Source organism: Passer domesticus, chromosome 2 (assembly GCF_036417665.1).
Source record: "Passer domesticus isolate bPasDom1 chromosome 2, bPasDom1.hap1, whole genome shotgun sequence".
NCBI classification, from domain to species: Eukaryota; Metazoa; Chordata; class Aves; order Passeriformes; family Passeridae; genus Passer; species Passer domesticus.
Window position 1 is genome coordinate 46068485 of NC_087475.1, and position 12325 is coordinate 46080809.

Sequence of the window (12325 nt, forward strand, 5' to 3'; positions counted from 1 at the left end):
TTGTTCAGTTTTAGGTTAAAAAAAAAAAAGGCAGTGTGTTTATAAGATATTAAGTACTAGGAGTAAAAGGCATCTTAGATCCACTGTCTGGAATACATAGGCATGCAAGAGTCTTTCATAAATTACTGATAATATCTTGATTCCTTAGCATGGGCTATGAGGGAGAGTCTCCTGAAATGTAGTAAAAACATACTCCTGGAACATATTAAAACCTGCATTTTGAGACTATTGCCCATCAAGCAAATGTTCCTGTTGATGTGATAACTTTTTTTTTCTGTATAAGTTCACTTTTAAGCTACTGTGTCTCTAGTAGTTGGTGATGTTAGAATCACAATATTGCAGTTATTTGGCTAAACTGACTGTCTAGCTTTGATTTTTTAGGAGGATTTTTTTCTTGTTTTGAGGAAATTCTTTCCATTAATAGAATTTTTAAAACCTCAACTCTTTAAATTAGGAGGTGGTAAGGAACACTTGCAATTTGAATAACTTTAAGTTCCCTGCTCCATAGTTTCATGTGATGTTTTGGGATTTAGCTTGAAATTTCAGAGATGCTTTGTTGCCTTGCTCTTGTAATTGAGGTTGCATTTTCCTATTTAATGGAGTGTTGCAGAGAAACAAATAAACTTAATATTATTAGGCTTCTTTGCATTTTTTGTTTTTCTAAATATAGTAATGGCTCCCTAAAATTAATGAAATACTTCATGCAAAGGATGTTATTAAGTGGAAGTCTGAATATGAAGTCTAAATAAAAGGAATGTAATATCCCCAAACCATGAAATCATGAAGAAAAGAATTTGGGAGAGCCAGGACACAGAACCTTTATTTCATTTGTCCTCAGAGATTCAAGAAACCGCAATGACTGCAGTGGTCAGCTCATTTTCCAGTCATTAAGATGGAAATTCCAGAGAACTTAAAAATTTTTGCTATGCACCCTGACTCCCAGTGAAAGCAAGAGGAATAATTTTAGCAAGTTTTCCTATATTCCTAGACAATCCTTTTATTAGTGGAAAGATATATTTTGCCTGTTTTATTTCTGATGGTGTTATTGTTTAACCCAACCATTAATTGAAGTACTACATAGGCTCATTTCCCCAAGAGTGGGATTGAAGTGCAAATCAGAAGCCTACAAGCTAGAAAACCCATGGGTTGAGATAAAGACAGTTTAATATGAAAAGCAAAAGCCTCACAAGCAAAACAAAACAAAGAAGTAATTCACTGTTTCCCATGGGCAGGCAGATGTTCAGCCATCTCCAGAAGAGCAGGCCCCATTGTGCATAACACTGACTTTGGAAGACAAACACCATCATTCTAAATGTCACCCTCTTTCTCCTTCTTCCTTTTATAGTTTTTACACTGAGCATGATGTCATCTTCTTTAGAATATCCCTTTGGTTAGTTTGGGTCACCTGTCCCAGCTGTGTCTCCTTCCAATCTCCTATGCAGCCCGAACTTCCTCACCAGTGTGACAGTATAAAAATCAAAGGTATTAAAAGGAAATTATGTAAGAAGCCACTGCTGAAAGACAGACTTTGGAGAAATCTCATAAGCCATAAAGAAATATGGGAGTAGGAATAGGAATAAGAATAGGAATGGGAAATAAATGAAGGAAGTAGATAGGAAGGATACTTTCTCCATTGAAGCACAAAAGGATATACACAGCACAGAATAATGTGTTTCTTAAAAAAAATAATCAATAATAATCTTAAGCATAATAGAGCATGGTCATCTCAAAACTGTAAGCAGGGAGACCTGAGACATCTTTAGGTTGGTTGCTTTTCTTTGGTTACTGTTATTTTACCTTAACAAAAATAATAACCCTCAAAATCTTCATAGAAAACATTATTAAACCTGTCACTTGGGTGACAATAAACCTTAGGGATTCAGCAAGCAGTGGAAAGAAAATCTGTGTGGTCAGAGACAAATATATTACTTCCAACTTAGAAAATACTTACTCCACAGTTGAAAGGTGGGATACGATTTGGAGAAACAAGTCCGTATACTGTTCTTAGCTGTAAAGTCCTGTTTTCTTTTCCAAGTATCCATTACCAGATACTACTAGAAATTGGATACTGTGACAGCTAGATTTAGTCTTGTATTATTTAGATAATATTTCTACTTTCCTGTTCCAGACAGAAACTGAAAATAACTTCTTTCATATCCAAAGTAAAAAAAATAGCCCTTTATTATTATTTTTATATTCAATAATCTGTGCTAGAGTCAAGATGTTTCTGTCTAAGAAAGAGATCTCTGATAAGAATAATACTTTGACATTTTATGAGAAAAAGTAGCCTTATATTGCTTAAAGATTGAAAGGCCTTGTGGATGAAAATGCATTTTCTTGAACAATTCAAAGCAAATTTACACTACAGCTGTAGCAAACAATTATAAGATTTAAAAAAAAACCCAACTCTGTTTCTTAAATGTTGATAGGTCAGATTATCTGAAAAAATGAAGTAAAAGAATGGATCAGTAACTTTTTTTTTTTTTTTACAAAAATGTTGTCCCTAATGCCCTCTTTGAAAGCAATTATGCAATAAAGGGAAGCTATTTTTATATGGGTATATGAACGTTGGCTTGCAAGTGGATTCAATGACAGCTGACTATATATCTACGATCTTGTGATGCCCTCATGCTGCCATTGCTGTCATTGCTGGCACGGCTTCTTTGCAATTTCCCAGAATTACCATAAGAATAATTCATGCTTAGTATTCCTAGATATATTTGTTCAGTGTGCTACTTAAATTACTTTATATCCACTCTTTTCATAGCTATGGTGTTTTGAAAGGGCTTAGAGAGTCTCTTAATGGACTTTATGATCATGTCATACTGGGTAAGTCCTAGATGAATATTATTTTGGATGTATCTTTTATATTTATTAAGAGGAGATTATGTTCCATATAAAGGTTGATGCTTATTTCAGTCTGACAGATTTCTTTGTTTCAGAGTTCTCTGGAGACAGAGGCTGGTTCTAGTAATGTCTGAATAAACCTACTTAAAATGTAATATTTAACTAATATTATTTTTCAGAGAGAAATTTTTCTGAGCTGAATACACTCCAGTGCAAACCACTTTACCACAAGTGTAATAACATGAATGCTCTCTTCTCAGCTGCCTTTTTGAGAATAGAGATATTTAAATGTTGCATCATTATTTTTTTCCTATGGCATTAGTAATTTTTTTTCTCCCATACTCCTTCTTTGTTACAGTAAGAGGCAGTATCCTCACAGGAGGATGTTCCATTGAGAAATTCCTAGTCAAAGTGCAAGAAAAATATTCTTTTGTCCAAACTCACATAGTAAAAAAAACTCCAGTGACTTTTTTGTAACAGAGGTTTACATAATACTATCCTGCTACGCTCATTTAACCTTGGTATTGCATTATTGTATTATGGATTGTGCATATGTCTGGAACCCTCTTATCTAAGAAGATATTTGCAGCTTGTGTGAATTTGCTGGTTAGTGCAAAGGATCTGATTGGCACAATCTCGAGAGCAGTTTGCAGCCGATGGATTTGGAATAAGACAACTTCACCTCAGTAGTACAGGTCAAAAGGATCTCAAACAACTGAGTCACATTTCCTGAATGTATAAAGTTCTAAAGCAAGCCTTCTTTAATACTTATAGCAAAAAGCATGTATCTGCAATATATTTTAAGAAGGGGCCCAAGAAGATCTTTAAGCTTGGGTAGTATCCAAACAATCTTGAGAAAATCTCAGTCTGCAACATATGTATTAATTGAGTTTTGGTATAAAACAGCAGAAAATTTTGGGCCCATTTCACTTCTCACCAAGAGTCGAATAGTTAGAGTGTGAATGTGCCTAATGGAGCCAACAAGTCTTTCGAGTGAAATGCCTTTTCCTGTATCCAATCTAAACCTCCTCTGACTCAGCATCAGGCCTTTCCCTTGAATCATGTCACTGGTCATGTGAGTGAAGAGATTGGTACCTGCCCCTCCACTTCCCATCCTGAAAATATTGAAGACTGCAATGAGGTCTCCCCTTAGTCTCCCTTCCTCCAGGCTGAACAGACTGAGAAACCTTAGCCACTCCTCATACAGGTTCCCCTCCAGACCCTTACCTATCCTCATTGTCCTTCTTTGGATGTTCTCTAATGGCTTAATCGCTTCTTTTTACGGAGGCCCTCAAAACAGTAGACAGAATTCAAGATAAGGCCACACCAGTGCAGACAGAGCAAGACAATCTCCTCCCTTGCCCAGCTGGTGTGCTGTGCCTGATGGCCCCAGGACACAGTTGGCCCTCCTGGCTGCCAGGGCATAATGACTCATGTTCAACCTGTCACCAACCAGGACCCCCACGTCCATTTCCTCCGTGCAGCTCTCCAGCCTTTCGTTCCCTAGTCTATACACACAACCAGGGTTGCCCCAGCCCAGGTGCAGAATTGAGCACTTGCACTTGTTAAACTTCATATGGTTGGTGATTGCCCCATCCTCTAATTTGCTGAGGTCTCTCTGAAGGACCTCTCTCCCCTTGAGGGAGTGGACAGCTCCTTCCTCCCAGTTTGGTGTTGTCAGCAACTTTGCTTAGCATTCCCTCAAGTCCTGCATTCAAGTCATTAATAAAGATGTTGAAGAGAAGTGGGCTGAAGATGGATCCCTGTAGAACTCACTAGTGATAGGTTGCCAGCCTGATGTCACCCCATTTACCACAACCTATGCTTACCCATCACAGTTTTTCAGCTGTGCTGGACATCTTGTTCAGAAAGATACTGTGAGAGGCAGTATTGAAAGCTTTGTAGAATTCCAAAGGGATTGCATCAACTGGCTTTCCTTGATCACCTCAGTGGATTTCCCTGTTGTAGAAGAAAATCAGGATCAAGAAGTAGGACTTTCCCCTCATGAAACACTGCTGGCTGTGCACAATTGCTGCACTGTACTCCAGGTGTTTCTCTACAGGGGTAGAGTTAATCTTCTTCAGAGTAGCTAGTAGTATAGAGCTAAGTTTTGGGTTTGTGCTGGAAAAAGAGTTGATAACACAGGGATGTTTTGGTATGGCTGACCAGTATTTACACAGGGTCAAGGCATTTTCTGCTTCTCACAGCAAGGAGGATGGAGACACATGGGAATTTGGGAGGGGACATGACCAGGACAAGTGCCCCCAGCTGACCAAAAGGATATATCCCAGACCATATGGCAACATGCTCAATATATAAAACTGAGGAAAGAGGAAGGAAGGGAGGACATTCACAGTGATGGCATTTTTATTCCCAAGTGACTATTATGTGTGATGGAGCCCTGGATTACTGGCCATGGCTGAACACCTATGGGAAGGAGTGAATAAATTACTTCTTTTCTCCTGTGAAGAGCTTTTGCTTTACCTATTAAACTGTTTTTATCTCAGTCCATGAATTTTCTCACTTTTATTCTTCTGACTCTCCCATCTCAGTGGTGGAGGAGTGATCAAGCAGCTGTGTGGTGTTTACTTGAGAGCTAGGGTTTAAATCATAACACAGATTCAATCTCCTACAAGTTTGTTAACTTGTAATTTCTCTGAAAATTCAAAGAGAAATACAATATTCAAAATTGAGAAGTTGTTCTGTTATTCAGAGTAACTAATCTTCTTACTTTTTGCACTCGTTGCTAACAGTATTTTCATCTGAACCAGTAGTTTTCATTATTTATTGTAGTCATTAAATGAAAAATTACTTTCAGAGCCTATGACCATATACATGTATTCATTGTTTATTGAAACATCCTAGAATGCCATTACATGTTAGGAGATATTACTTTGAGAGTCTGAGACAAAATCAAGATTCCAGCGTCCAGGTTTTGGACCCATGAGTACAAAAAAGACTTAATAATAACTGTTAATTGTTAATACATAAAAAAATAAATATATTGAAAAAGAGTGGCACCTTCTTGTCTTCTCCCTTTCCCAGAATACATGTTACAGCTTTCACAATGCAAATTAACATTTGGAATCAGGAAGAAAATTAGCCTATTTAGGAAGGACAAGACCAATCAATTTACACTGTATTTTATGTGCCTATGCTCTCTAGACTTATCTATCAGATAAGCTTCAAATTTAATGAGAGATTGGGTGGTTTATGAATGCATGAGGTTTGAAGCATCAGTTCATTTGTCAGGCTTCAATAGTTTTGCCAATAAATTTATTCAACTGTATGATTTTATCTGTAAAAGCATGGGTGAACAGTTTCCCATCATACTGGAGTACACCTTTTAAAAATTTGGTGAATATCAGTGATACCTGAATGTTGATGATGTCTTTAAAAAACAACAACAACAACAAAAAACACACCCCCCCAAACAAACAAACAAAACAACAACAACAACAACAAAACTAACCAAAAAAACCCACAAAAAAACCTAACCAAAACCACAAAAAACCCAAAAAAACCCCCAAAGACTAAAACAATACAAAATTTTAGGTAATTTCTTTCAGAATGTCAGCAAAGCAGTACTCAATCTTCTTAGTACTGTTTCAGAATTGGACTTTATCTCTGATTTCCCTTTATATTTGAGAGTTTTCTGCACATTACTGAAAGGAAACTAGCTTCAAATAATTAACTTTTCATGTAAAAATATTGATATCTGATTATTATAATATATGGCTTGATTTTATTAAAATGTTAAGGGGGTAGCAGTCAGCTTACAATTTCTCTTGCTGTACAAAGGAAAGCCTGCATTAAATCTTGAATGCATTTCATATTTTTTTATGATTAATTTTTTGTAGTCTTTGAATTCGAAGGAAAATCTCAAAAGTATCCAGAAAATAGGTTTAAGATCATCCTAGGAACCTTAATAAATTCTGAGCAAATATATTGCTTTTGCATGGCAAGATTTTTTTAATGGGGAGGCTGAGGAGTGGCCTCTGTGAGAAGCTTCCCCCAGGTCCAATAGTACCAACTCCAGCCAGTTCCCAGACAGACCTGATGCTGGTCAAAGTCAAGCCCATCAGTGATGGTGGCAGCACCTCTGGGACAACATATTTAAGAAGACGGAACAAAATAAACACATCCAAAAAAACTGTGGTAAAACAGCAGCAGGACAGAGGAGTGAGAATATGTGAGAGAAAATTCTGCAGACACCAAGGTCAGTGAAGAAGAAGGTAAAGAGGCTTCAGGCACCAGAGGAGAGACTGCCCTGTAGCCCATGATGTAGACCATAATGAAGCAGGTCTCAACTCTCTGCAGGCCATGAAGATCCACATTAGAGCAAATGTAGCCTAAGAAGGATCCCATGCCACAGCAATTGATATGCGCTGAAAGATGTTGTGACCCTGTGGGGAGCCTGACCTGGAGCAGGCTCCTGGCATGACCTATGATCCTGGGGAGAGGAGCCCATACAGGAGCAGATTTTCTGGCTCCACAAGGAGCACCTCGCAATAGGAGGTTGTAAGATCGTAAGGTCAAGTTCTAGACTGATTATTAACAAGACATTGAAAACTTAATCACAGTTCTGTTCATTGCAATAGATTACTAAGAACATTGGACGAATATTTATGTTATGAATAGTGAAAATCCCTGTGAAGAGACTCTTGTGAGATTAAAAAAAAAAAAATTAAAAAAAAAAATATATATAAAGATTTGGATATTAGATTTTGGATATATTAGTGGTTTTATAATTGATATATTTAAACATGTCTTTATCTGTGCATCCCATTGCCATTCAAATGCCAAAAAGTATTAATTTTTGCCCAAGATAACGTTACCATTTTTTAAATTGAACTTGATTATGGAAGCCCATAAATATTTTTCATAGACAGACAGATTTGGACCATCTTTTTTTATTTGAAAATTATAGTCAGCCATGCAATCAGCAGATAAAAGGCCTCTAGTTATCTCTTGGAAGTTCTGTGCAACCGTAATCCTAGCTGACATTTGACAGATTCTCTGTCAGATTTCCATGTTTTATCTTTCCCCTCTGAGGTTATTTTAAAGTGTGGCTATGAAAACTCTGCACTATATAGAAAGCTTATTTGTAATTGGCATGGTGCCACAACAACATATGGAGGTGCTGAACATATTGCAGAATTCTACAAATGAGAATTACGTATTAGAAGGAATCTTTTTACACATGTGATTTAGCAATGCTCTTCTTTTCACAATGTAAGAGGCTAATTTAAGTCTACATTATTTACAAACTTATAAGGTATTACAAGTTATTAATCATCTAAACTAATGAATATTAAAATTTATTACAAATTTGAATAGGATGTCTATTGAGATGTCCATGAATATATGTATATAGATAAATTTACCAAAATCCCATCTATTCACTTGTGTACCAGAAATAGTCTGTCTACCTCTGTACACTGTGTTACCTTGAGAACATTAAAATTAATTACACAGTTTTCTGTTCAGTTTGAAAGTTTCCCAGATGTGCATAGAAATTCTTATTCTAAGGCTATAAACATCGTTTTTCTATTTAGTAGTGCAATACATTTAAGATTTTGGGTGGATAAGCTTAGGCAATTTGTCAGAGTGGCACCAAGTCAGAATATTCATCTGAACTTCAAGAGACAAGCTGTTAAACTTTGTAAAAATCTGCTGCATAGAGGTTCCTCAACACCACAGCATTCTCCACCTTGCTGCTATTGTAGAAGACATTGCAGAGTCTGGTATGCTGGGGAGCCAAGATAGGATTCAATGACTGCACACAAATAGTAGTGTGGCAGATGCAGGTGCCCAGGCACTGGCAGAGGTGGGGCTGAATGGTGGCTTCTGTAAGGGGAATCTCTGTTCCAGACACAGATATGCTTCCAGCAGAGAGTGGACCCACCTCAGGGCAAGGCTGAGCCCAGCAGACAAGAAGGCACATTGGTTAAGAAGAATTTAAGAAATGTGAAATGCTGCAGATCAGTGAGTAGGACACTGATGAGGGTAGTGTGCAGCTTAAAGGATTTGGAAATGGAGTGAAGCTGAGTTTGAGAAAAGGTGGAGATGAAGGTGTTCCAATCTTTTGTCTTCATTTTTCACTACTCAAATCTATTTCAATTTTCAACAAATTACGTTAAATTTCCTCCAATCAAGTCTGTTTTGCCTGTGATGGCAACTTGTAAGTGATATACCTGTTATTGCCTCAAGCTACAAGGTTTTTCTTATTTCTTCCTCTGTTCTTGCCCTGTGAGCAAGTGGGTTAAACCTCCATGAGCAGTGGAATAGATGTCTGCACTTCAACCGATAATTTTAGTCTCCCTTCATTCTGAGAGGAGATAATGAGGCATACACAAGGCATTGATATGTGTTTCACCTTATTTTCATTATAGACTCTCCTATGAAAAACATGAAGCTTTGTTGCCCCATGGATTTATGAACAGCTCCCATATTCTACTTGTATGTCAAAGTGTTATTACATGGTTTGCTTTAAGGCCATGTGGCCATGAGTGATGTTGGGCACATAAAGAAGCAAGAGCAGCCAAAGCTGACGCCTCTAAGCTATCATTGGTTTCAGCTGAGTATCAAGTCCCAGAATTCAGTACCAAGTGTCAGAGCCGTGGGCTCTGTACTAGGGGCTCAGCTGTACTAGGGGCTCAGCTGTTAGTGCTCAAGCCAGCACTGATCTGGTGCTGCTGTGCTGCCTGGAATCAGACTGCCATGAGGAAAGCTTTGTGGGAAAATGTTGTGAGAAGTAAGAATCTTACTCTTCTCAAGTTCATTCAAGTTCAGCCCCTATCCTTGCCTACGCTGTGTCACAGATATGCCTGGGTCTGTCTACGTATTGTGTTGGTCCCAATGGCCTGATTTCGTGCTTTCATCTTCAAATCTGTTTCATTGCTCTGGACTTTTCTGGCCGACTGGCCTTTTGTCTGATTGAGTTTGGGGTGGCCACATTTTCTCAGTGACTCTTGCTCAGAGTCTGTGGGACTGCAATACTTGGTGAGGGTACTGTCCTTCACACCTTGGGACACTCTTGGCTCATCTACTGTCAGAGAGCAACCCACTATTTTTGCTCCTTGACCCTGGGACCTGTTGCAAAGTGTTTTGATGCATACACTACAGTCCTCTGTGAGTGTTTTGGAATGCAATTTATACATAAATTCACAATATCTGTGCTCATAAATAAACAGTGTTAGGAACAAATCCGCAGCTCAGAGGTCTAAAGGCACATCAGGCTGGAGGAGTCTGTATTGCTAAGTGGCTGCTCCCTCTATTGCAGTTTTTCTGAACAAAATTTATTAAAATAGAGTAATGGAAAAAATAGCAGTTATATTATGAAAATAATCAAGAATACAAAGACTGTTTTTGCAAGTCCTCTTATATTTAGCAGCAGAGGTTTATATGTGCCTGAAACAAGCTGGATTGAAGCACAAATGAATGGAGGTTTCTAACACATTCAACCTGTTCTCAGAACCCTTAGGAGAGGAGCTCTGCTTAATTACAGCTGTCTGGATTAAACCCTGGAGGAATAAAAATAGTAAGATTTATTTCGACTGTTGTTTGCCATTAGATATGTATTGATTGTATTCAGCCAAATTAATTTCCTCTTCTCTAGTGTCATGCATGCAAATTAAATATCTTGCTCTGGCAGACACTCAGTTTAGAAGCTGAAGTTTCACTGCCATGTTATACCAATTCTGACAGAGATAGAAATAGATCCCTGTGTGATACCAAAATTTGTTTCATATTTCAAATTACATAAATGGTCAGACTCAGTAAATATCAAGCAACTCTTTTACTATTTTGTATTTCATGGCAATAAACTCAGCATTGATAGAATGCTTTTAATATTGAAGAAGTAGACTTTAATTTGAGAATAACAGTAAATAAATAACAGTAAAATATTTTTGAAATATTGATGGAAAAAGATAATTAATTAATCCTTCAGACATATGTTTTTCATACAAGAAAATGACCTCCAAGATGGACAAGTCCAACCACTAACCCAGCTCTGTCAAGTCCACCACTAATCCACATCCCTAAGTGTCACATCTTATAAATACCTCCAGGAATGGTAACTCCACTCCTTCCCTGGGCAACTTATTCCAATGCTTGATAACATTTTCGGTGAAGTTTTCTCTAATTTCATATCTCTGTAGGCAGACGTATGTCTAATGGGTTCCCTTTGTCACACTCTTTAGAAGATATTCCTTCTTTTAAAAGATACTCCTATTAAACATTTTTTCTATGAACATAAAAGGCATGCAAGAATTACAGTGATCAGGGCCCACTTATTTGAGGTATAATATCACAGAATCATAGAATGACTAGGTTGGAAGAGACCTTGAAGATTGTGTCCAACCAATGCTCTAACGCCTCAACACAACCATGGCACCAAGTGCCACATCCAATCTTTTTTAAACACATCCAGAGATGGTGACTCCACCACCTCGCCAGGCAGACAATTCCAGTATCTATCACTCTTCCCGTAAAAAACTTTTTCCTCATATCCAAACTATATTTCCCTTGGCACAGCTCAAGACTGTCTTCTGCTTCTGTCAGTTGCTGCCTGGAAAAAGAGATCAAACCCCAACTGACTACAGCCGCCTTTCAGGAAGTTGTAGAGAGTGATAAGGTCACACCTGACTCTCCTTTTCTCCAGGTTAAACAACCCCAGCTTCCTTAGTAGTTCCTCATAGGGCTTTTGTTCCAAGCCCATCACCAGCCTTGTCGCCCTCCTCTAGATGCGGTCCAGCATCTCAAGGTCTTTCCTAAACTGGGCTACTGATTTCACCCCTAACTCAGGCTTATCCTGCCTTGGGCTTGCTTCTAGGTAGTTCAGCTGCATCCCCTTCCCCCTTCAAACCTAGTTTAAAGCCCTCCCAGTAAGTTCTACCAGTTCATGAGCTGAGGTCTTTCTGCTCTTAATTGAGAGACAGAGCTCATCCATTTCCAGCAGGCCAGGTGTCACAAAAGTTGCGCCATGATCAAAGAGCCCAAAATTCTGCTGATGACACTAACCCTTGATCCACTTGTTGATAATGTGAGCTCTCCTATTCCTTTCATCAATTTTCTCTGCCCCCAGAGGGACTGCGCAGAGCACCATCTGTGCTCCTGCCCTGTCAACCACTCGACCCAGTGTCCCACAGTCCCTTTTAATTACCCTGACACTCCTCTTTTCAATTTCATCGCTGTCAACCTGGAGTATGAGCAGTGGGTAATAATCAGGGGGCTGAATCAGCTCAGGGAGTCTCTCAGTATCTCACTTGTTTATTACATTATTTTAAAATCTAAGAGAATCCTGCATCAATGTTTAATAGTAAATTATAAAAAAAAAAGTTAATTACAAACTTACAGGCTACAATTTTCTCCTATTGACTGTTCTTTTTTTATTATTTTCTGATAATATCATTGACTGAAAATGTCATTTTCTCAATAACATTGTTCAAAAATGTATCAGGTTCAGCAATTT